Raw genomic sequence first — 22,805 nt, 5'->3', positions numbered from 1 at the left:
TTGGCTTTGCTTTTCTTCTCCTCATTGGATTTTTCATGTTCAAAGTTGCAGAAGCCAGATTACAAGCTCATTTTGGTTCAACTTCAGCAACTGTGCATTGCATTGCCATGTAATGTGATGCAATGCTATCTTTCTAGCTCTCCCTTTTTACTTCCTTTTGGATAAACAGACATATTAGGCAAGCATTTTGGAGCTTTCACCTAAATAACTACAGGTGGTGAGATAAGCTGCACAATATAATTGACCTTTCAGTATATTGTTGCACACACACCATCTATTTAGCAAATGCCCTTGTTATCAACAGCAGCCTTTTAAACTCACCTGAGCTAACAGGTATGTGCGCTGGTTACTCTGCTGCGCTTAAAATTTCTTTTTTGGTTTGCTACAATGCCTTTTCTGAAACGTTGTCTCCTTCTGCTGGAACACTGACTTCTTTCATTTAATGCCTGCAGACTATAAAAGAGAACCCAACCCAAAAAGTTTGGTTGATTAGTCTGTGGCATTCTGTTAAACTGTTGCTTATGGCGGTCTCTGTGAGCTTCTCAGCGACATTCAGCCAGCCAGGTATCCTGCCTGCAGTAGATGGAATGTGGCAATGGAACGCTGGCTGCGCGTGTCATAATAGGCTCTGAGCCTTTATATACCTGTGCACAGCAGCAGCCACCTTCAGTCTGCTGCTGGACAGCCAGCAGCAGCAGGAGAGGTATGTAATCAGGAGCCCTCCTGCTAAGGGTAGACAGCTGCTCGTTCCACCCCACCCCCCGCCTTAATTGGTTCTCCTCCCTTCCAACGGTGTTGAGGCGGGTGGGAACAGCAGGGGGTGAAGGTGCTGTGTTTAAAGAGGTGGAGTTATGCAGATCTAAAACGCGTGGATTGCAGCAGCAGCAAGCCGAAAAGTGCAGGCATGTAAGGGATCTAGAGGTTGACAACATGTCTTCTTAACGGGAGTCCAGGAGCTCATCTCCACAAATGGACTTTTCAGGATCCTTGGGTGGCTCCGTAGTTTGAAACCAATTCTGGTTATCGCTTCTCGGCCTTTTGGCTAAGATCAAGTGTAGTATCTGTTCTTATCAGTTTAATATCTGATACGTCCCCTATCTGGGGACCATATATTAAATGGATTTTTAGAACAGGGAGATGGAAAAAGAGCTTGCTCTGTCCACTCCACGCATTGACCTGGTATTGCAGTATCTCCAGGACCGGTGCACCCCTTCTTTAATGCAGTTTCTAAAATCAGAAAGAATTGAATTCAATGTTTTTTGTTCATTTTGCTTGTTTGTCGGATTTTGGGATGGACTCTTTGGCTTTGCTTTTCTTCTCCTCATTGGATTTTTCATGTTCAAAGTTGCAGAAGCCAGATTACAAGCTCATTTTGGTTCAACTTCAGCAACTGTGCATTGCATTGCCATGTAATGTGATGCAATGCTATCTTTCTAGCTCTCCCTTTTTACTTCCTTTTGGATAAACAGACATATTAGGCAAGCATTTTGGAGCTTTCACCTAAATAACTACAGGTGGTGAGATAAGCTGCACAATATAATTGACCTTTCAGTATATTGTTGCACACACACCATCTATTTAGCAAATGCCCTTGTTATCAACAGCAGCCTTTTAAACTCACCTGAGCTAACAGGTATGTGCGCTGGTTACTCTGCTGCGCTTAAAATTTCTTTTTTGGTTTGCTACAATGCCTTTTCTGAAACGTTGTCTCCTTCTGCTGGAACACTGACTTCTTTCATTTAATGCCTGCAGACTATAAAAGAGAACCCAACCCAAAAAGTTTGGTTGATTAGTCTGTGGCATTCTGTTAAACTGTTGCTTATGGCGGTCTCTGTGAGCTTCTCAGCGACATTCAGCCAGCCAGGTATCCTGCCTGCAGTAGATGGAATGTGGCAATGGAACGCTGGCTGCGCGTGTCATAATAGTCTCTGAGCCTTTATATACCGGTGCACAGCAGCAGCCACCTTCAGTCTGCTGCTGGACAGCCAGCAGCAGCAGCAGCAGGAGAGGTATGTAATCAGGAGCCCTCCTGCTAAGGGTAGACAGCTGCTCGTTCCACCCCACCCCCCGCCTTAATTGGTTCTCCTCCCTTCCAACGGTGTTGAGGCGGGTGGGAACAGCAGGGGGTGAAGGTGCTGTGTTTAAAGAGGTGGAGTTATGCAGATCTAAAACGCGTGGATTGCAGCAGCAGCAAGCCGAAAAGTGCAGGCATGTAAGGGATCTAGAGGTTGACAACATGTCTTCTTAACGGGAGTCCAGGAGCTCATCTCCACAAATGGACTTTTCAGGATCCTTGGGTGGCTCCGTAGTTTGAAACCAATTCTGGTTATCGCTTCTCGGCCTTTTGGCTAAGATCAAGTGTAGTATCTGTTCTTATCAGTTTAATATCTGATACGTCCCCTATCTGGGGACCATATATTAAATGGATTTTTAGAACAGGGAGATGGAAAAAGAGCTTGCTCTGTCCACTCCACGCATTGACCTGGTATTGCAGTATCTCCAGGACCGGTGCACCCCTTCTTTAATGCAGTTTCTAAAATCAGAAAGAATTGAATTCAATGTTTTTTGTTCATTTTGCTTGTTTGTCGGATTTTGGGATGGACTCTTTGGCTTTGCTTTTCTTCTCCTCATTGGATTTTTCATGTTCAAAGTTGCAGAAGCCAGATTACAAGCTCATTTTGGTTCAACTTCAGCAACTGTGCATTGCATTGCCATGTAATGTGATGCAATGCTATCTTTCTAGCTCTCCCTTTTTACTTCCTTTTGGATAAACAGACATATTAGGCAAGCATTTTGGAGCTTTCACCTAAATAACTACAGGTGGTGAGATAAGCTGCACAATATAATTGACCTTTCAGTATATTGTTGCACACACACCATCTATTTAGCAAATGCCCTTGTTATCAACAGCAGCCTTTTAAACTCACCTGAGCTAACAGGTATGTGCGCTGGTTACTCTGCTGCGCTTAAAATTTCTTTTTTGGTTTGCTACAATGCCTTTTCTGAAACGTTGTCTCCTTCTGCTGGAACACTGACTTCTTTCATTTAATGCCTGCAGACTATAAAAGAGAACCCAACCCAAAAAGTTTGGTTGATTAGTCTGTGGCATTCTGTTAAACTGTTGCTTATGGCGGTCTCTGTGAGCTTCTCAGCGACATTCAGCCAGCCAGGTATCCTGCCTGCAGTAGATGGAATGTGGCAATGGAACGCTGGCTGCGCGTGTCATAATAGGCTCTGAGCCTTTATATACCTGTGCACAGCAGCAGCCACCTTCAGTCTGCTGCTGGACAGCCAGCAGCAGCAGCAGCAGGAGAGGTATGTAATCAGGAGCCCTCCTGCTAAGGGTAGACAGCTGCTCGTTCCACCCCACCCCCCGCCTTAATTGGTTCTCCTCCCTTCCAACGGTGTTGAGGCGGGTGGGAACAGCAGGGGGTGAAGGTGCTGTGTTTAAAGAGGTGGAGTTATGCAGATCTAAAACGCGTGGATTGCAGCAGCAGCAAGCCGAAAAGTGCAGGCATGTAAGGGATCTAGAGGTTGACAACATGTCTTCTTAACGGGAGTCCAGGAGCTCATCTCCACAAATGGACTTTTCAGGATCCTTGGGTGGCTCCGTAGTTTGAAACCAATTCTGGTTATCGCTTCTCGGCCTTTTGGCTAAGATCAAGTGTAGTATCTGTTCTTATCAGTTTAATATCTGATACGTCCCCTATCTGGGGACCATATATTAAATGGATTTTTAGAACAGGGAGATGGAAAAAGAGCTTGCTCTGTCCACTCCACGCATTGACCTGGTATTGCAGTATCTCCAGGACCGGTGCACCCCTTCTTTAATGCAGTTTCTAAAATCAGAAAGAATTGAATTCAATGTTTTTTGTTCATTTTGCTTGTTTGTCGGATTTTGGGATGGACTCTTTGGCTTTGCTTTTCTTCTCCTCATTGGATTTTTCATGTTCAAAGTTGCAGAAGCCAGATTACAAGCTCATTTTGGTTCAACTTCAGCAACTGTGCATTGCATTGCCATGTAATGTGATGCAATGCTATCTTTCTAGCTCTCCCTTTTTACTTCCTTTTGGATAAACAGACATATTAGGCAAGCATTTTGGAGCTTTCACCTAAATAACTACAGGTGGTGAGATAAGCTGCACAATATAATTGACCTTTCAGTATATTGTTGCACACACACCATCTATTTAGCAAATGCCCTTGTTATCAACAGCAGCCTTTTAAACTCACCTGAGCTAACAGGTATGTGCGCTGGTTACTCTGCTGCGCTTAAAATTTCTTTTTTGGTTTGCTACAATGCCTTTTCTGAAACGTTGTCTCCTTCTGCTGGAACACTGACTTCTTTCATTTAATGCCTGCAGACTATAAAAGAGAACCCAACCCAAAAAGTTTGGTTGATTAGTCTGTGGCATTCTGTTAAACTGTTGCTTATGGCGGTCTCTGTGAGCTTCTCAGCGACATTCAGCCAGCCAGGTATCCTGCCTGCAGTAGATGGAATGTGGCAATGGAACGCTGGCTGCGCGTGTCATAATAGGCTCTGAGCCTTTATATACCTGTGCACAGCAGCAGCCACCTTCAGTCTGCTGCTGGACAGCCAGCAGCAGCAGGAGAGGTATGTAATCAGGAGCCCTCCTGCTAAGGGTAGACAGCTGCTCGTTCCACCCCACCCCCCGCCTTAATTGGTTCTCCTCCCTTCCAACGGTGTTGAGGCGGGTGGGAACAGCAGGGGGTGAAGGTGCTGTGTTTAAAGAGGTGGAGTTATGCAGATCTAAAACGCGTGGATTGCAGCAGCAGCAAGCCGAAAAGTGCAGGCATGTAAGGGATCTAGAGGTTGACAACATGTCTTCTTAACGGGAGTCCAGGAGCTCATCTCCACAAATGGACTTTTCAGGATCCTTGGGTGGCTCCGTAGTTTGAAACCAATTCTGGTTATCGCTTCTCGGCCTTTTGGCTAAGATCAAGTGTAGTATCTGTTCTTATCAGTTTAATATCTGATACGTCCCCTATCTGGGGACCATATATTAAATGGATTTTTAGAACAGGGAGATGGAAAAAGAGCTTGCTCTGTCCACTCCACGCATTGACCTGGTATTGCAGTATCTCCAGGACCGGTGCACCCCTTCTTTAATGCAGTTTCTAAAATCAGAAAGAATTGAATTCAATGTTTTTTGTTCATTTTGCTTGTTTGTCGGATTTTGGGATGGACTCTTTGGCTTTGCTTTTCTTCTCCTCATTGGATTTTTCATGTTCAAAGTTGCAGAAGCCAGATTACAAGCTCATTTTGGTTCAACTTCAGCAACTGTGCATTGCATTGCCATGTAATGTGATGCAATGCTATCTTTCTAGCTCTCCCTTTTTACTTCCTTTTGGATAAACAGACATATTAGGCAAGCATTTTGGAGCTTTCACCTAAATAACTACAGGTGGTGAGATAAGCTGCACAATATAATTGACCTTTCAGTATATTGTTGCACACACACCATCTATTTAGCAAATGCCCTTGTTATCAACAGCAGCCTTTTAAACTCACCTGAGCTAACAGGTATGTGCGCTGGTTACTCTGCTGCGCTTAAAATTTCTTTTTTGGTTTGCTACAATGCCTTTTCTGAAACGTTGTCTCCTTCTGCTGGAACACTGACTTCTTTCATTTAATGCCTGCAGACTATAAAAGAGAACCCAACCCAAAAAGTTTGGTTGATTAGTCTGTGGCATTCTGTTAAACTGTTGCTTATGGCGGTCTCTGTGAGCTTCTCAGCGACATTCAGCCAGCCAGGTATCCTGCCTGCAGTAGATGGAATGTGGCAATGGAACGCTGGCTGCGCGTGTCATAATAGTCTCTGAGCCTTTATATACCGGTGCACAGCAGCAGCCACCTTCAGTCTGCTGCTGGACAGCCAGCAGCAGCAGCAGCAGGAGAGGTATGTAATCAGGAGCCCTCCTGCTAAGGGTAGACAGCTGCTCGTTCCACCCCACCCCCCGCCTTAATTGGTTCTCCTCCCTTCCAACGGTGTTGAGGCGGGTGGGAACAGCAGGGGGTGAAGGTGCTGTGTTTAAAGAGGTGGAGTTATGCAGATCTAAAACGCGTGGATTGCAGCAGCAGCAAGCCGAAAAGTGCAGGCATGTAAGGGATCTAGAGGTTGACAACATGTCTTCTTAACGGGAGTCCAGGAGCTCATCTCCACAAATGGACTTTTCAGGATCCTTGGGTGGCTCCGTAGTTTGAAACCAATTCTGGTTATCGCTTCTCGGCCTTTTGGCTAAGATCAAGTGTAGTATCTGTTCTTATCAGTTTAATATCTGATACGTCCCCTATCTGGGGACCATATATTAAATGGATTTTTAGAACAGGGAGATGGAAAAAGAGCTTGCTCTGTCCACTCCACGCATTGACCTGGTATTGCAGTATCTCCAGGACCGGTGCACCCCTTCTTTAATGCAGTTTCTAAAATCAGAAAGAATTGAATTCAATGTTTTTTGTTCATTTTGCTTGTTTGTCGGATTTTGGGATGGACTCTTTGGCTTTGCTTTTCTTCTCCTCATTGGATTTTTCATGTTCAAAGTTGCAGAAGCCAGATTACAAGCTCATTTTGGTTCAACTTCAGCAACTGTGCATTGCATTGCCATGTAATGTGATGCAATGCTATCTTTCTAGCTCTCCCTTTTTACTTCCTTTTGGATAAACAGACATATTAGGCAAGCATTTTGGAGCTTTCACCTAAATAACTACAGGTGGTGAGATAAGCTGCACAATATAATTGACCTTTCAGTATATTGTTGCACACACACCATCTATTTAGCAAATGCCCTTGTTATCAACAGCAGCCTTTTAAACTCACCTGAGCTAACAGGTATGTGCGCTGGTTACTCTGCTGCGCTTAAAATTTCTTTTTTGGTTTGCTACAATGCCTTTTCTGAAACGTTGTCTCCTTCTGCTGGAACACTGACTTCTTTCATTTAATGCCTGCAGACTATAAAAGAGAACCCAACCCAAAAAGTTTGGTTGATTAGTCTGTGGCATTCTGTTAAACTGTTGCTTATGGCGGTCTCTGTGAGCTTCTCAGCGACATTCAGCCAGCCAGGTATCCTGCCTGCAGTAGATGGAATGTGGCAATGGAACGCTGGCTGCGCGTGTCATAATAGGCTCTGAGCCTTTATATACCTGTGCACAGCAGCAGCCACCTTCAGTCTGCTGCTGGACAGCCAGCAGCAGCAGCAGCAGGAGAGGTATGTAATCAGGAGCCCTCCTGCTAAGGGTAGACAGCTGCTCGTTCCACCCCACCCCCCGCCTTAATTGGTTCTCCTCCCTTCCAACGGTGTTGAGGCGGGTGGGAACAGCAGGGGGTGAAGGTGCTGTGTTTAAAGAGGTGGAGTTATGCAGATCTAAAACGCGTGGATTGCAGCAGCAGCAAGCCGAAAAGTGCAGGCATGTAAGGGATCTAGAGGTTGACAACATGTCTTCTTAACGGGAGTCCAGGAGCTCATCTCCACAAATGGACTTTTCAGGATCCTTGGGTGGCTCCGTAGTTTGAAACCAATTCTGGTTATCGCTTCTCGGCCTTTTGGCTAAGATCAAGTGTAGTATCTGTTCTTATCAGTTTAATATCTGATACGTCCCCTATCTGGGGACCATATATTAAATGGATTTTTAGAACAGGGAGATGGAAAAAGAGCTTGCTCTGTCCACTCCACGCATTGACCTGGTATTGCAGTATCTCCAGGACCGGTGCACCCCTTCTTTAATGCAGTTTCTAAAATCAGAAAGAATTGAATTCAATGTTTTTTGTTCATTTTGCTTGTTTGTCGGATTTTGGGATGGACTCTTTGGCTTTGCTTTTCTTCTCCTCATTGGATTTTTCATGTTCAAAGTTGCAGAAGCCAGATTACAAGCTCATTTTGGTTCAACTTCAGCAACTGTGCATTGCATTGCCATGTAATGTGATGCAATGCTATCTTTCTAGCTCTCCCTTTTTACTTCCTTTTGGATAAACAGACATATTAGGCAAGCATTTTGGAGCTTTCACCTAAATAACTACAGGTGGTGAGATAAGCTGCACAATATAATTGACCTTTCAGTATATTGTTGCACACACACCATCTATTTAGCAAATGCCCTTGTTATCAACAGCAGCCTTTTAAACTCACCTGAGCTAACAGGTATGTGCGCTGGTTACTCTGCTGCGCTTAAAATTTCTTTTTTGGTTTGCTACAATGCCTTTTCTGAAACGTTGTCTCCTTCTGCTGGAACACTGACTTCTTTCATTTAATGCCTGCAGACTATAAAAGAGAACCCAACCCAAAAAGTTTGGTTGATTAGTCTGTGGCATTCTGTTAAACTGTTGCTTATGGCGGTCTCTGTGAGCTTCTCAGCGACATTCAGCCAGCCAGGTATCCTGCCTGCAGTAGATGGAATGTGGCAATGGAACGCTGGCTGCGCGTGTCATAATAGGCTCTGAGCCTTTATATACCTGTGCACAGCAGCAGCCACCTTCAGTCTGCTGCTGGACAGCCAGCAGCAGCAGCAGCAGGAGAGGTATGTAATCAGGAGCCCTCCTGCTAAGGGTAGACAGCTGCTCGTTCCACCCCACCCCCCGCCTTAATTGGTTCTCCTCCCTTCCAACGGTGTTGAGGCGGGTGGGAACAGCAGGGGGTGAAGGTGCTGTGTTTAAAGAGGTGGAGTTATGCAGATCTAAAACGCGTGGATTGCAGCAGCAGCAAGCCGAAAAGTGCAGGCATGTAAGGGATCTAGAGGTTGACAACATGTCTTCTTAACGGGAGTCCAGGAGCTCATCTCCACAAATGGACTTTTCAGGATCCTTGGGTGGCTCCGTAGTTTGAAACCAATTCTGGTTATCGCTTCTCGGCCTTTTGGCTAAGATCAAGTGTAGTATCTGTTCTTATCAGTTTAATATCTGATACGTCCCCTATCTGGGGACCATATATTAAATGGATTTTTAGAACAGGGAGATGGAAAAAGAGCTTGCTCTGTCCACTCCACGCATTGACCTGGTATTGCAGTATCTCCAGGACCGGTGCACCCCTTCTTTAATGCAGTTTCTAAAATCAGAAAGAATTGAATTCAATGTTTTTTGTTCATTTTGCTTGTTTGTCGGATTTTGGGATGGACTCTTTGGCTTTGCTTTTCTTCTCCTCATTGGATTTTTCATGTTCAAAGTTGCAGAAGCCAGATTACAAGCTCATTTTGGTTCAACTTCAGCAACTGTGCATTGCATTGCCATGTAATGTGATGCAATGCTATCTTTCTAGCTCTCCCTTTTTACTTCCTTTTGGATAAACAGACATATTAGGCAAGCATTTTGGAGCTTTCACCTAAATAACTACAGGTGGTGAGATAAGCTGCACAATATAATTGACCTTTCAGTATATTGTTGCACACACACCATCTATTTAGCAAATGCCCTTGTTATCAACAGCAGCCTTTTAAACTCACCTGAGCTAACAGGTATGTGCGCTGGTTACTCTGCTGCGCTTAAAATTTCTTTTTTGGTTTGCTACAATGCCTTTTCTGAAACGTTGTCTCCTTCTGCTGGAACACTGACTTCTTTCATTTAATGCCTGCAGACTATAAAAGAGAACCCAACCCAAAAAGTTTGGTTGATTAGTCTGTGGCATTCTGTTAAACTGTTGCTTATGGCGGTCTCTGTGAGCTTCTCAGCGACATTCAGCCAGCCAGGTATCCTGCCTGCAGTAGATGGAATGTGGCAATGGAACGCTGGCTGCACGTGTCATAATAGGCTCTGAGCCTTTATATACCTGTGCACAGCAGCAGCCACCTTCAGTCTGCTGCTGGACAGCCAGCAGCAGCAGCAGGAGAGGTATGTAATCAGGAGCCCTCCTGCTAAGGGTAGACAGCTGCTCGTTCCACCCCACCCCCCGCCTTAATTGGTTCTCCTCCCTTCCAACGGTGTTGAGGCGGGTGGGAACAGCAGGGGGTGAAGGTGCTGTGTTTAAAGAGGTGGAGTTATGCAGATCTAAAACGCGTGGATTGCAGCAGCAGCAAGCCGAAAAGTGCAGGCATGTAAGGGATCTAGAGGTTGACAACATGTCTTCTCAACGGGAGTCCAGGAGCTCATCTCCACAAATGGACTTTTCAGGATCCTTGGGTGGCTCCGTAGTTTGAAACCAATTCTGGTTATCGCTTCTCGGCCTTTTGGCTAAGATCAAGTGTAGTATCTGTTCTTATCAGTTTAATATCTGATACGTCCCCTATCTGGGGACCATATATTAAATGGATTTTTAGAACAGGGAGATGGAAAAAGAGCTTGCTCTGTCCACTCCACGCATTGACCTGGTATTGCAGTATCTCCAGGACCGGTGCACCCCTTCTTTAATGCAGTTTCTAAAATCAGAAAGAATTGAATTCAATGTTTTTTGTTCATTTTGCTTGTTTGTCGGATTTTGGGATGGACTCTTTGGCTTTGCTTTTCTTCTCCTCATTGGATTTTTCATGTTCAAAGTTGCAGAAGCCAGATTACAAGCTCATTTTGGTTCAACTTCAGCAACTGTGCATTGCATTGCCATGTAATGTGATGCAATGCTATCTTTCTAGCTCTCCCTTTTTACTTCCTTTTGGATAAACAGACATATTAGGCAAGCATTTTGGAGCTTTCACCTAAATAACTACAGGTGGTGAGATAAGCTGCACAATATAATTGACCTTTCAGTATATTGTTGCACACACACCATCTATTTAGCAAATGCCCTTGTTATCAACAGCAGCCTTTTAAACTCACCTGAGCTAACAGGTATGTGCGCTGGTTACTCTGCTGCGCTTAAAATTTCTTTTTTGGTTTGCTACAATGCCTTTTCTGAAACGTTGTCTCCTTCTGCTGGAACACTGACTTCTTTCATTTAATGCCTGCAGACTATAAAAGAGAACCCAACCCAAAAAGTTTGGTTGATTAGTCTGTGGCATTCTGTTAAACTGTTGCTTATGGCGGTCTCTGTGAGCTTCTCAGCGACATTCAGCCAGCCAGGTATCCTGCCTGCAGTAGATGGAATGTGGCAATGGAACGCTGGCTGCGCGTGTCATAATAGGCTCTGAGCCTTTATATACCTGTGCACAGCAGCAGCCACCTTCAGTCTGCTGCTGGACAGCCAGCAGCAGCAGCAGCAGGAGAGGTATGTAATCAGGAGCCCTCCTGCTAAGGGTAGACAGCTGCTCGTTCCACCCCACCCCCCGCCTTAATTGGTTCTCCTCCCTTCCAACGGTGTTGAGGCGGGTGGGAACAGCAGGGGGTGAAGGTGCTGTGTTTAAAGAGGTGGAGTTATGCAGATCTAAAACGCGTGGATTGCAGCAGCAGCAAGCCGAAAAGTGCAGGCATGTAAGGGATCTAGAGGTTGACAACATGTCTTCTTAACGGGAGTCCAGGAGCTCATCTCCACAAATGGACTTTTCAGGATCCTTGGGTGGCTCCGTAGTTTGAAACCAATTCTGGTTATCGCTTCTCGGCCTTTTGGCTAAGATCAAGTGTAGTATCTGTTCTTATCAGTTTAATATCTGATACGTCCCCTATCTGGGGACCATATATTAAATGGATTTTTAGAACAGGGAGATGGAAAAAGAGCTTGCTCTGTCCACTCCACGCATTGACCTGGTATTGCAGTATCTCCAGGACCGGTGCACCCCTTCTTTAATGCAGTTTCTAAAATCAGAAAGAATTGAATTCAATGTTTTTTGTTCATTTTGCTTGTTTGTCGGATTTTGGGATGGACTCTTTGGCTTTGCTTTTCTTCTCCTCATTGGATTTTTCATGTTCAAAGTTGCAGAAGCCAGATTACAAGCTCATTTTGGTTCAACTTCAGCAACTGTGCATTGCATTGCCATGTATTGTGATGCAATGCTATCTTTCTAGCTCTCCCTTTTTACTTCCTTTTGGATAAACAGACATATTAGGCAAGCATTTTGGAGCTTTCACCTAAATAACTACAGGTGGTGAGATAAGCTGCACAATATAATTGACCTTTCAGTATATTGTTGCACACACACCATCTATTTAGCAAATGCCCTTGTTATCAACAGCAGCCTTTTAAACTCACCTGAGCTAACAGGTATGTGCGCTGGTTACTCTGCTGCGCTTAAAATTTCTTTTTTGGTTTGCTACAATGCCTTTTCTGAAACGTTGTCTCCTTCTGCTGGAACACTGACTTCTTTCATTTAATGCCTGCAGACTATAAAAGAGAACCCAACCCAAAAAGTTTGGTTGATTAGTCTGTGGCATTCTGTTAAACTGTTGCTTATGGCGGTCTCTGTGAGCTTCTCAGCGACATTCAGCCAGCCAGGTATCCTGCCTGCAGTAGATGGAATGTGGCAATGGAACGCTGGCTGCGCGTGTCATAATAGGCTCTGAGCCTTTATATACCTGTGCACAGCAGCAGCCACCTTCAGTCTGCTGCTGGACAGCCAGCAGCAGCAGCAGCAGGAGAGGTATGTAATCAGGAGCCCTCCTGCTAAGGGTAGACAGCTGCTCGTTCCACCCCACCCCCGCCTTAATTGGTTCTCCTCCCTTCCAACGGTGTTGAGGCGTGTGGGAACAGCAGGGGGTGAAGGTGCTGTGTTTAAAGAGGTGGAGTTATGCAGATCTAAAACGCGTGGATTGCAGCAGCAGCAAGCCGAAAAGTGCAGGCATGTAAGGGATCTAGAGGTTGACAACATGTCTTCTTAACGGGAGTCCAGGAGCTCATCTCCACAAATGGACTTTTCAGGATCCTTGGGTGGCTCCGTAGTTTGAAACCAATTCTGGTTATCGCTTCTCGGCCTTTTGGCTAAGATCAAGTGCTTTATTGCAGGAGATTGTGGTTGAAGGGCACTCGGGTACCCCTCTCCTTGGCCTGGCAGGATCGTCCACTTTGGTGGACTTAACCTGCTTGCTGCTATTAGGGAGAGGGCTTAGTCCCAGGGTAACGAGTTGCGATCCCCCAGCTTCCAGGTGTTTTTCGCTGCAAGAACACTGGGAGCGCAGATTGCAAGCGGCTGCAATTTGCAACCTTGTTGCGTTTTTCCATGGAGGTTGACCCTAACCTCGTGCCTCTTTATGCGAGGCTAAAAAACTCTATCCGAGTTCACTTCACGGCGGGTGGCTCGGATATGAGGAAATTAGGGTATGTAGTCCAGGACGTGCTCAGGAACCTTCTTGGCGTACAAAGGAATGAAATTCTCTCCATCCAGGATTATCCCAGAAGAGGTGACTATGACATCACATTCACCGGAGAAGGTATTTTTAGAGATGTACTAGAAAAGTTAAAAAAAGTTGAAAATAGTCCTGTTTTGAAAGGGATACAAATTGTTGAGCACGTCCTGGATGAGGTAAGACTGGTTATTGTAAAAATATTTTCGCCCTTTGTTTCTGCTCCAGAAGTAATGTCATTTCTAGCAATTTATTTTAAAAGTGTTAAATGTATTGGGAAGATATTAAACGAATATAACATATGGACATCTAAGTGGAAATTCCTTGTGAAGTGTACAAGAGATCCAAATACACCAGGTGGTATACGGCTCCCCCCTGCCCGTTTCAAAATTGGGCAAACAAATGGGGATTTCTTCTTTTCTGGGATGCCAGTATATTGCAGAAATTGTGGGCGCTATGGTCATTCAAAAGAAAACTGTCATGTATCATGTAGAAATTGTGCTAGTGAAGAACATGAGACAAAAGAATGCCCTAAGGAAAAGAAATGCAGTTTTTGCCAGACTCCAGGTCACTTTTATTTTTCTTGCCCTCACAGATTTCGGGAAGATGAGCAAAAGGGGAAGTCCAAGACGTCCGACCAAGGACCAAAAGATCAGACCACCCCTCAGGAGGAGGAACAACAACCTGGAGCCTCTGGAGACAATAAGGGCGTACCAAATAGTGAAGTGTCTCCAGAGTCTATGACAGGTAAAATACCAAATCCCAAAACCTGGCTGCAGGACCTGCGGGAGTCCAAAAGGAGGGCTGAGAAGGAGCAGAAGGGCACTACTGGTAAGGTCAAAAGGGACCGGCAAAAGGCCGACACAGAAGCCCATGCCCAGTCTGGGTCTCCTAGTGCTGAGGGCGCTGAGTGGATAAAGGTGGGTCCTAAGAAAAAGAAAAAGGGTGGTTCGGAGGAGGCAGCAGGAGGTGAACAGATGGACACTTCTCCAGAAGGGGACGTGGACGCTGGACCCTCAGGGGTTTCGGTCTCCGCTGCTACAGGTGGGGACCGGGATCTTGCTGCCTCTGAAGAGTCAGAGGCTCTGCCTTGTGCGCAACCTCCTCCTATAGGACGACCTTCTACAGGTCAAACAGGGGCGGCGGAACCCCTCGGGGACCCACCTGATGAGGAACTGCATGGCCAGCCAATGGAGACCCAGCGGGTTCTGCCAGCCAGCCCTCCGAGCTATGCCAGTGTAGCGTCGGGTTTATATAAATGTGGTAATCTTTCCTCCTCCACGGAGACTCTCGTGACGATACTATCAGATGAGGAGGGAGGCGCAAGCCCAGTGGTCTGATCAGGTTCATCGGACAGGAAAATCCGTTGCTCTTAGTTACCTAAGTAAAATTTCTACATTTTCTAATGATGGCTGAACTGAAAGGTATTTCCCTCAACGTGAGAGGCATAAAATCTAACACGAGAAGAACTGCTCTTTTTAATTTTTTTACGTGTTTTACTGCATCTGTATTTTTTCTGCAAGAATGTAATATCCCACATGAAATGTCATATCAAAAATATAAAGATGAGTGGAAGTGTGGGCCATCTGTCTGGTCCGGATCGAATGCTGCAGGATCAGCGGGTGTAGCCATACTTTTTAAAGGGAACGTTTTAATTGATTTTATTCAGGAAATTTTACCAGGTCGTATTTTATTAGTAAAAGCTTTTATTGATGGTATTAGATGGCAGTTTTTAAATTTTTATGGATCCCCAGAGAAAAATGAAAGAGCCGAAATGCTTGATCTTTTACCATTATTTATTAATAACTCTGAACCTTTTATCTTAGCAGGGGATTTTAATTGTGTTTTAAAAGGTGAAAACCGGCGCTCCAGCTCTGTAAGCAGGAACTACGATAAAACCTCAGGTATGCTACATGATATAGTCAAAGATGCTAAATTGATAGACATATATAAAGAGTGTCATAGTGACAGCCCAGAGGACGCCGGTTTCACTTGGAGCAATGCTAATTGTAGCTCTAGGATTGATTTTATTTTTGGTTCAGATAAAACAATACCTGCCAAATGTGAAGTTTTAGCTAATATATTTTCAGACCATAAACTTTTATCCTTTACCATAAAAGTAAATGACAACAAAAAATGTGGTAAGAAAAGCTGGAAAATGAACGTATCCCTTTTAACCGACCCGCAGATTTTATCAGATTTTATTGAGTTTTATAGGAAATGTAGAAAAGGGAAAAAAACAAATGAGACTATGAGTGTATGGTGGGATAGAATGAAAGTAAAAATAAAAGACTTTTTTATTAAAAAGAGTATATGTAGAGCCAAAGAAAAATATGAAGAATATAGAATTTTAAATACCCGCCTACAAACATTATTTAAGCTCAGAGACAATGGGATAGATGTACAACTTGATATTTCAAACTTAAAAGAAGAGATTTCAAAATGGCTAGAACAAAAAGGAAAAGAGATAATTTTTCGTTCTAGAGTACAACATATAGAAGAAAATGAAAAGTGTTCCAGATATTTTTTTAGGAAAAATAAAAAAGAAAAAGTGATAATTGACCATATAGATGGTGAGAATAATATAAAAAATATGCTGGGTAAAGTTGAGGTTTTTTTTTCTAATCTTTTTAATGGAAAAAATATAGATAATAAATTAATGGATGATTCGCTGCAAGGACTAACAGCTGTTTTAGATCCCGCATCCCAAGAGTTTTTATCCCAAGTTTTAACGGAACAAGAAGTGTTAAAAACTATTAAAAGTTTTAAAACTGGAAAGGTCCCTGGTCCTGATGGCATCCCAATAGAATTTTATGTATGTTTTTATGATATTTTAAAAGATGATTTGTTTTATTTGTTTACTGAGGTTTTTAATAATAAGGTTTTATTAAATTCCTGGAAGAAAGGTGAAGTCTCCCTCCTATACAAAAAAGGTGATAAATCAAAATTAGAAAACTGGAGACCAATAACACTTTTAAATTGTGACTATAAAATAATGGCTAAAATTTGTGCAAATCGTCTAAAAGAAGTCATCAGCAAAGTTATTCATTCTAATCAAGTGTGTGGGGTGCCGGGGCGCAGTATATGGGACAATCTGAATTTAGTGAAAGACTGTATTGAGGATGTAAAAGACAGAAAGGGGAAAATGGCGATTTTATCTATTGATTTTGAAAAAGCATTTGACCGTGTCTCACACTTTTATCTTTTTAAAGTTTTAGAGAAAATGGGCATACCAGAAGGGTTTTTACTATCGCTTAAAGCATTTTACAAGGATTGTACAAGTAAGATTTTAGTGAATGGTTTTAAGACACAAGAGGTATTTTTACGGTCAGGGGTGAAACAGGGATGCCCTCTGTCCCCCCTACTGTTTATCTGTGCACTGGAACCAATGTTATGTGCAATACGCCAAAATAAACAGATATGCGGTGTCCCTCTGCCTGGAAGCGGTGGTTTGGAGGCCAAGGTTGTAGGCTACATGGATGACGTGGCGGTCTTGTGTACAGATGCACCATCACTTACGGCCACTCTCCATCAAGTGCAATCCTTTTGTCTAGCTTCTGGTTTTAAAATCAATTTTAATAAGTGTAACATTTTAAGTGTTGGGGGGATGATTTTACGTGATGTACCAATTAATGTCTCCGAATCCATTTCCATTTTAGGTATATCATTCACTGAAAATAATGATGGTTATAATAGTTGGGAAACAGTTACACAGAAAGTAAATACGAAAATATGTATGTGGAACATGAGGAGACTTACAATGGAGGGTAAAGTATTGGTTTTAAAGATGGTGATTTTACCTCTTTTATTGTATCTTAGCATGGTTTTCCCCCCGCCTGTTAATGTTTTAAAAAAGATAACCAAAACCTGTTTTACCTTCTTTTGGAATTCAAAAATGGAAAAGCTGAAAAGAGAAATCGTGATGAAATCAAAAGTAAAAGGTGGTAAAGATTTTCCAGATTTTAATAGGTTTCTTTTAATCCATCTGTTCGTTTACTGTTTTAATGCCCTTTTTAAGAATCACTATTGGTCCTTTTTTATGCGTTTTAATACAGGATTTTTTATGAGAAAGTTTGGATGGTATGAAGTTAATATATCTGTGCCCCATGCTTTTAATTTGTCGACGCATTATGAGATTTTAAGGAAAATAGTGTCCGATTTTAATTTAGGGACTAAGAAAATAGAGGAATTAAGAAATAGTAAGAAATTAATTAAAGAAATACGTAAAAGTGAGGAAATATGTAATGTTGACAGATATGATGATGACAAATCTATGTCTATCTGGAAAATGATTAACGTTTTTTATCTTTTTAATGAACAGAGAGATCTGGCTTGGAGTTGCATGCACCGCTGTCTTCCTTGCCGGGCATTCCAATACAGAAGAGGATTTGTGAGGTCTGCCATCTGCCCAAGAACCGGATGCCAAGACGAGGAAACGGTGGAACATCTATTATGGACATGTAATTTTGCAAAGGATTTCTGGAGAAGACTGCTCCCCCTACTGGAAAGGGTGGCAGACCTCAAGGACTTTACATATAAAACTGTGCTATACGGACTTATGGAATGCCCCACAATGGACCAGTACACAATGGCTTGGAAGACAGTGAACTGCGCCAAGTCATCTCTCTGGAAAGCGCGCAACATTGCTATTTTTAAACAAGATGTTTTATCAGTGAATGATGTTTTAAGTTTATGTTTATGTGAAATGTATACTTATTATTTAATTGACAAAAAGAAGAATGTACATATTTCCAAAAAATGGCTTGTTGACCAATGGAACCTAATTATTTAAAATCTTTGTATTTTTTTGTTTTGTAAATTTCATTTGTCTTTTAACGTTTGGTATTTGTTTAATTATGCTTGTAATTTGTTAAAGTTTTAATAAACGGTTTTATCCCTCTGCAGGGGATAGCCAAATTAAAAAAAAAAAATCTGTTCTTATCAGTTTAATATCTGATACGTCCCCTATCTGGGGACCATATATTAAATGGATTTTTAGAACAGGGAGATGGAAAAAGAGCTTGCTCTGTCCACTCCACGCATTGACCTGGTATTGCAGTATCTCCAGGACCGGTGCACCCCTTCTTTAATGCAGTTTCTAAAATCAGAAAGAATTGAATTCAATGTTTTTTGTTCATTTTGCTTGTTTGTCGGATTTTGGGATGGACTCTTTGGCTTTGCTTTTCTTCTCCTCATTGGATTTTTCATGTTCAAAGTTGCAGAAGCCAGATTACAAGCTCATTTTGGTTCAACTTCAGCAACTGTGCATTGCATTGCCATGTAATGTGATGCAATGCTATCTTTCTAGCTCTCCCTTTTTACTTCCTTTTGGATAAACAGACATATTAGGCAAGCATTTTGGAGCTTTCACCTAAATAACTACAGGTAGTGAGATAAGCTGCACAATATAATTGACCTTTCAGTATATTGTTGCACACACACCATCTATTTAGCAAATGCCCTTGTTATCAACAGCAGCCTTTTAAACTCACCTGAGCTAACAGGTATGTGCGCTGGTTACTCTGCTGCGCTTAAAATTTCTTTTTTGGTTTGCTACAATGCCTTTTCTGAAACGTTGTCTCCTTCTGCTGGAACACTGACTTCTTTCATTTAATGCCTGCAGACTATAAAAGAGAACCCAACCCAAAAAGTTTGGTTGATTAGTCTGTGGCATTCTGTTAAACTGTTGCTTATGGCGGTCTCTGTGAGCTTCTCAGCGACATTCAGCCAGCCAGGTATCCTGCCTGCAGTAGATGGAATGTGGCAATGGAACGCTGGCTGCGCGTGTCATAATAGGCTCTGAGCCTTTATATACCTGTGCACAGCAGCAGCCACCTTCAGTCTGCTGCTGGACAGCCAGCAGCAGCAGCAGCAGCAGGAGAGGTATGTAATCAGGAGCCCTCCTGCTAAGGGTAGACAGCTGCTCGTTCCACCCCACCCCCCGCCTTAATTGGTTCTCCTCCCTTCCAACGGTGTTGAGGCGGGTGGGAACAGCAGGGGGTGAAGGTGCTGTGTTTAAAGAGGTGGAGTTATGCAGATCTAAAACGCGTGGATTGCAGCAGCAGCAAGCCGAAAAGTGCAGGCATGTAAGGGATCTAGAGGTTGACAACATGTCTTCTTAACGGGAGTCCAGGAGCTCATCTCCACAAATGGACTTTTCAGGATCCTTGGGTGGCTCCGTAGTTTGAAACCAATTCTGGTTATCGCTTCTCGGCCTTTTGGCTAAGATCAAGTGTAGTATCTGTTCTTATCAGTTTAATATCTGATACGTCCCCTATCTGGGGACCATATATTAAATGGATTTTTAGAACAGGGAGATGGAAAAAGAGCTTGCTCTGTCCACTCCACGCATTGACCTGGTATTGCAGTATCTCCAGGACCGGTGCACCCCTTCTTTAATGCAGTTTCTAAAATCAGAAAGAATTGAATTCAATGTTTTTTGTTCATTTTGCTTGTTTGTCGGATTTTGGGATGGACTCTTTGGCTTTGCTTTTCTTCTCCTCATTGGATTTTTCATGTTCAAAGTTGCAGAAGCCAGATTACAAGCTCATTTTGGTTCAACTTCAGCAATTGTGCATTGCATTGCCATGTAATGTGATGCAATGCTATCTTTCTAGCTCTCCCTTTTTACTTCCTTTTGGATAAACAGACATATTAGGCAAGCATTTTGGAGCTTTCACCTAAATAACTACAGGTGGTGAGATAAGCTGCACAATATAATTGACCTTTCAGTATATTGTTGCACACACACCATCTATTTAGCAAATGCCCTTGTTATCAACTGCAGCCTTTTAAACTCACCTGAGCTAACAGGTATGTGCGCTGGTTACTCTGCTGCGCTTAAAATTTCTTTTTTGGTTTGCTACAATGCCTTTTCTGAAACGTTGTCTCCTTCTGCTGGAACACTGACTTCTTTCATTTAATGCCTGCAGACTATAAAAGAGAACCCAACCCAAAAAGTTTGGTTGATTAGTCTGTGGCATTCTGTTAAACTGTTGCTTATGGCGGTCTCTGTGAGCTTCTCAGCGACATTCAGCCAGCCAGGTATCCTGCCTGCAGTAGATGGAATGTGGCAATGGAACGCTGGCTGCGCGTGTCATAATAGGCTCTGAGCCTTTATATACATGTGCACAGCAGCAGCCACCTTCAGTCTGCTGCTGGACAGCCAGCAGCAGCAGCAGCAGGAGAGGTATGTAATCAGGAGCCCTCCTGCTAAGGGTAGACAGCTGCTCGTTCCACCCCACCCCCCGCCTTAATTGGTTCTCCTCCCTTCCAACGGTGTTGAGGCGGGTGGGAACAGCAGGGGGTGAAGGTGCTGTGTTTAAAGAGGTGGAGTTATGCAGATCTAAAACGCGTGGATTGCAGCAGCAGCAAGCCGAAAAGTGCAGGCATGTAAGGGATCTAGAGGTTGACAACATGTCTTCTTAACGGGAGTCCAGGAGCTCATCTCCACAAATGGACTTTTCAGGATCCTTGGGTGGCTCCGTAGTTTGAAACCAATTCTGGTTATCGCTTCTCGGCCTTTTGGCTAAGATCAAGTGTAGTATCTGTTCTTATCAGTTTAATATCTGATACGTCCCCTATCTGGGGACCATATATTAAATGGATTTTTAGAACAGGGAGATGGAAAAAGAGCTTGCTCTGTCCACTCCACGCATTGACCTGGTATTGCAGTATCTCCAGGACCGGTGCACCCCTTCTTTAATGCAGTTTCTAAAATCAGAAAGAATTGAATTCAATGTTTTTTGTTCATTTTGCTTGTTTGTCGGATTTTGGGATGGACTCTTTGGCTTTGCTTTTCTTCTCCTCATTGGATTTTTCATGTTCAAAGTTGCAGAAGCCAGATTACAAGCTCATTTTGGTTCAACTTCAGCAACTGTGCATTGCATTGCCATGTAATGTGATGCAATGCTATCTTTCTAGCTCTCCCTTTTTACTTCCTTTTGGATAAACAGACATATTAGGCAAGCATTTTGGAGCTTTCACCTAAATAACCACAGGTGGTGAGATAAGCTGCACAATATAATTGACCTTTCAGTATATTGTTGCACACACACCATCTATTTAGCAAATGCCCTTGTTATCAACAGCAGCCTTTTAAACTCACCTGAGCTAACAGGTATGTGCGCTGGTTACTCTGCTGCGCTTAAAATTTCTTTTTTGGTTTGCTACAATGCCTTTTCTGAAACGTTGTCTCCTTCTGCTGGAACACTGACTTCTTTCATTTAATGCCTGCAGACTATAAAAGAGAACCCAACCCAAAAAGTTTGGTTGATTAGTCTGTGGCATTCTGTTAAACTGTTGCTTATGGCGGTCTCTGTGAGCTTCTCAGCGACATTCAGCCAGCCAGGTATCCTGCCTGCAGTAGATGGAATGTGGCAATGGAACGCTGGCTGCGCGTGTCATAATAGGCTCTGAGCCTTTATATACCTGTGCACAGCAGCAGCCACTTTCAGTCTGCTGCTGGACAGCCAGCAGCAGCAGCAGCAGGAGAGGTATGTAATCAGGAGCCCTCCTGCTAAGGGTAGACAGCTGCTCGTTCCACCCCACCCCCCGCCTTAATTGGTTCTCCTCCCTTCCAACGGTGTTGAGGCGGGTGGGAACAGCAGGGGGTGAAGGTGCTGTGTTTAAAGAGGTGGAGTTATGCAGATCTAAAACGCGTGGATTGCAGCAGCAGCAAGCCGAAAAGTGCAGGCATGTAAGGGATCTAGAGGTTGACAACATGTCTTCTTAACGGGAGTCCAGGAGCTCATCTCCACAAATGGACTTTTCAGGATCCTTGGGTGGCTCCGTAGTTTGAAACCAATTCTGGTTATCGCTTCTCGGCCTTTTGGCTAAGATCAAGTGTAGTATCTGTTCTTATCAGTTTAATATCTGATACGTCCCCTATCTGGGGACCATATATTAAATGCATTTTTAGAACAGGGAGATGGAAAAAGAGCTTGCTCTGTCCACTCCACGCATTGACCTGGTATTGCAGTATCTCCAGGACCGGTGCACCCCTTCTTTAATGCAGTTTCTAAAATCAGAAAGAATTGAATTCAATGTTTTTTGTTCATTTTGCTTGTTTGTCGGATTTTGGGATGGACTCTTTGGCTTTGCTTTTCTTCTCCTCATTGGATTTTTCATGTTCAAAGTTGCAGAAGCCAGATTACAAGCTCATTTTGGTTCAACTTCAGCAACTGTGCATTGCATTGCCATGTAATGTGATGCAATGCTATCTTTCTAGCTCTCCCTTTTTACTTCCTTTTGGATAAACAGACATATTAGGCAAGCATTTTGGAGCTTTCACCTAAATAACTCCAGGTGGTGAGATAAGCTGCACAATATAATTGACCATTCAGTATATTGTTGCACACACACCATCTATTTAGCAAATGCCCTTGTTATCAACAGCAGCCTTTTAAACTCACCTGAGCTAACAGGTATGTGCGCTGGTTACTCTGCTGCGCTTAAAATTTCTTTTTTGGTTTGCTACAATGCCTTTTCTGAAACGTTGTCTCCTGCTGGAACACTGACTTCTTTCATTTAATGCCTGCAGACTATAAAAGAGAACCCAACCCAAAAAGTTTGGTTGATTAGTCTGTGGCATTCTGTTAAACTGTTGCTTATGGCGGTCTCTGTGAGCTTCTCAGCGACATTCAGCCAGCCAGGTAT

At 43.3% G+C, this 22,805-nt stretch overlaps 13 non-coding genes across 13 annotated transcripts; all 13 read left to right on the top strand.

Annotated features, from left to right (window-relative positions):
- Positions 1-1,022: 1,022 nt before the first annotated feature.
- On the top strand, positions 1,023-1,213 carry LOC141212155 (U2 spliceosomal RNA). The gene has a single exon (XR_012281972.1). It is a non-coding gene; the product is annotated as a U2 spliceosomal RNA (small nuclear RNA).
- Positions 1,214-2,328: 1,115 nt separating this feature from the next.
- On the top strand, positions 2,329-2,519 carry LOC141212153 (U2 spliceosomal RNA). The gene has a single exon (XR_012281971.1). It is a non-coding gene; the product is annotated as a U2 spliceosomal RNA (small nuclear RNA).
- A 1,115-nt stretch (positions 2,520-3,634) lies between these two features.
- Positions 3,635-3,825, top strand: LOC141212151 (U2 spliceosomal RNA). Its single transcript, XR_012281969.1, has one exon. It is a non-coding gene; the product is annotated as a U2 spliceosomal RNA (small nuclear RNA).
- A 1,109-nt stretch (positions 3,826-4,934) lies between these two features.
- LOC141212150 (U2 spliceosomal RNA) lies at positions 4,935-5,125 on the top strand. The gene has a single exon (XR_012281968.1). It is a non-coding gene; the product is annotated as a U2 spliceosomal RNA (small nuclear RNA).
- A 1,115-nt stretch (positions 5,126-6,240) lies between these two features.
- LOC141212149 (U2 spliceosomal RNA) lies at positions 6,241-6,431 on the top strand. Its single transcript, XR_012281967.1, has one exon. It is a non-coding gene; the product is annotated as a U2 spliceosomal RNA (small nuclear RNA).
- A 1,115-nt stretch (positions 6,432-7,546) lies between these two features.
- On the top strand, positions 7,547-7,737 carry LOC141212148 (U2 spliceosomal RNA). The gene has a single exon (XR_012281966.1). It is a non-coding gene; the product is annotated as a U2 spliceosomal RNA (small nuclear RNA).
- Positions 7,738-8,852: 1,115 nt separating this feature from the next.
- On the top strand, positions 8,853-9,043 carry LOC141212147 (U2 spliceosomal RNA). Its single transcript, XR_012281965.1, has one exon. It is a non-coding gene; the product is annotated as a U2 spliceosomal RNA (small nuclear RNA).
- A 1,112-nt stretch (positions 9,044-10,155) lies between these two features.
- On the top strand, positions 10,156-10,346 carry LOC141212146 (U2 spliceosomal RNA). Its single transcript, XR_012281964.1, has one exon. It is a non-coding gene; the product is annotated as a U2 spliceosomal RNA (small nuclear RNA).
- A 1,115-nt stretch (positions 10,347-11,461) lies between these two features.
- LOC141212145 (U2 spliceosomal RNA) lies at positions 11,462-11,652 on the top strand. Its single transcript, XR_012281963.1, has one exon. It is a non-coding gene; the product is annotated as a U2 spliceosomal RNA (small nuclear RNA).
- A 6,389-nt stretch (positions 11,653-18,041) lies between these two features.
- Positions 18,042-18,232, top strand: LOC141211678 (U2 spliceosomal RNA). Its single transcript, XR_012281630.1, has one exon. It is a non-coding gene; the product is annotated as a U2 spliceosomal RNA (small nuclear RNA).
- Positions 18,233-19,350: 1,118 nt separating this feature from the next.
- LOC141212144 (U2 spliceosomal RNA) lies at positions 19,351-19,541 on the top strand. The gene has a single exon (XR_012281962.1). It is a non-coding gene; the product is annotated as a U2 spliceosomal RNA (small nuclear RNA).
- A 1,115-nt stretch (positions 19,542-20,656) lies between these two features.
- Positions 20,657-20,847, top strand: LOC141212143 (U2 spliceosomal RNA). The gene has a single exon (XR_012281961.1). It is a non-coding gene; the product is annotated as a U2 spliceosomal RNA (small nuclear RNA).
- Positions 20,848-21,962: 1,115 nt separating this feature from the next.
- Positions 21,963-22,153, top strand: LOC141211435 (U2 spliceosomal RNA). Its single transcript, XR_012281409.1, has one exon. It is a non-coding gene; the product is annotated as a U2 spliceosomal RNA (small nuclear RNA).
- The last annotated feature ends 652 nt before the right edge of the window (positions 22,154-22,805 follow it).

Source organism: Phyllobates terribilis, unplaced genomic scaffold (assembly GCF_046119375.1).
Source record: "Phyllobates terribilis strain yellow unplaced genomic scaffold, ASM4611937v1 Scaffold_170__1_contigs__length_4071412, whole genome shotgun sequence".
NCBI classification, from domain to species: Eukaryota; Metazoa; Chordata; class Amphibia; order Anura; family Dendrobatidae; genus Phyllobates; species Phyllobates terribilis.
The sequence above is the reverse complement of the archived record's forward strand: the minus strand, read 5'-3'. Positions and strand labels throughout refer to the sequence as shown.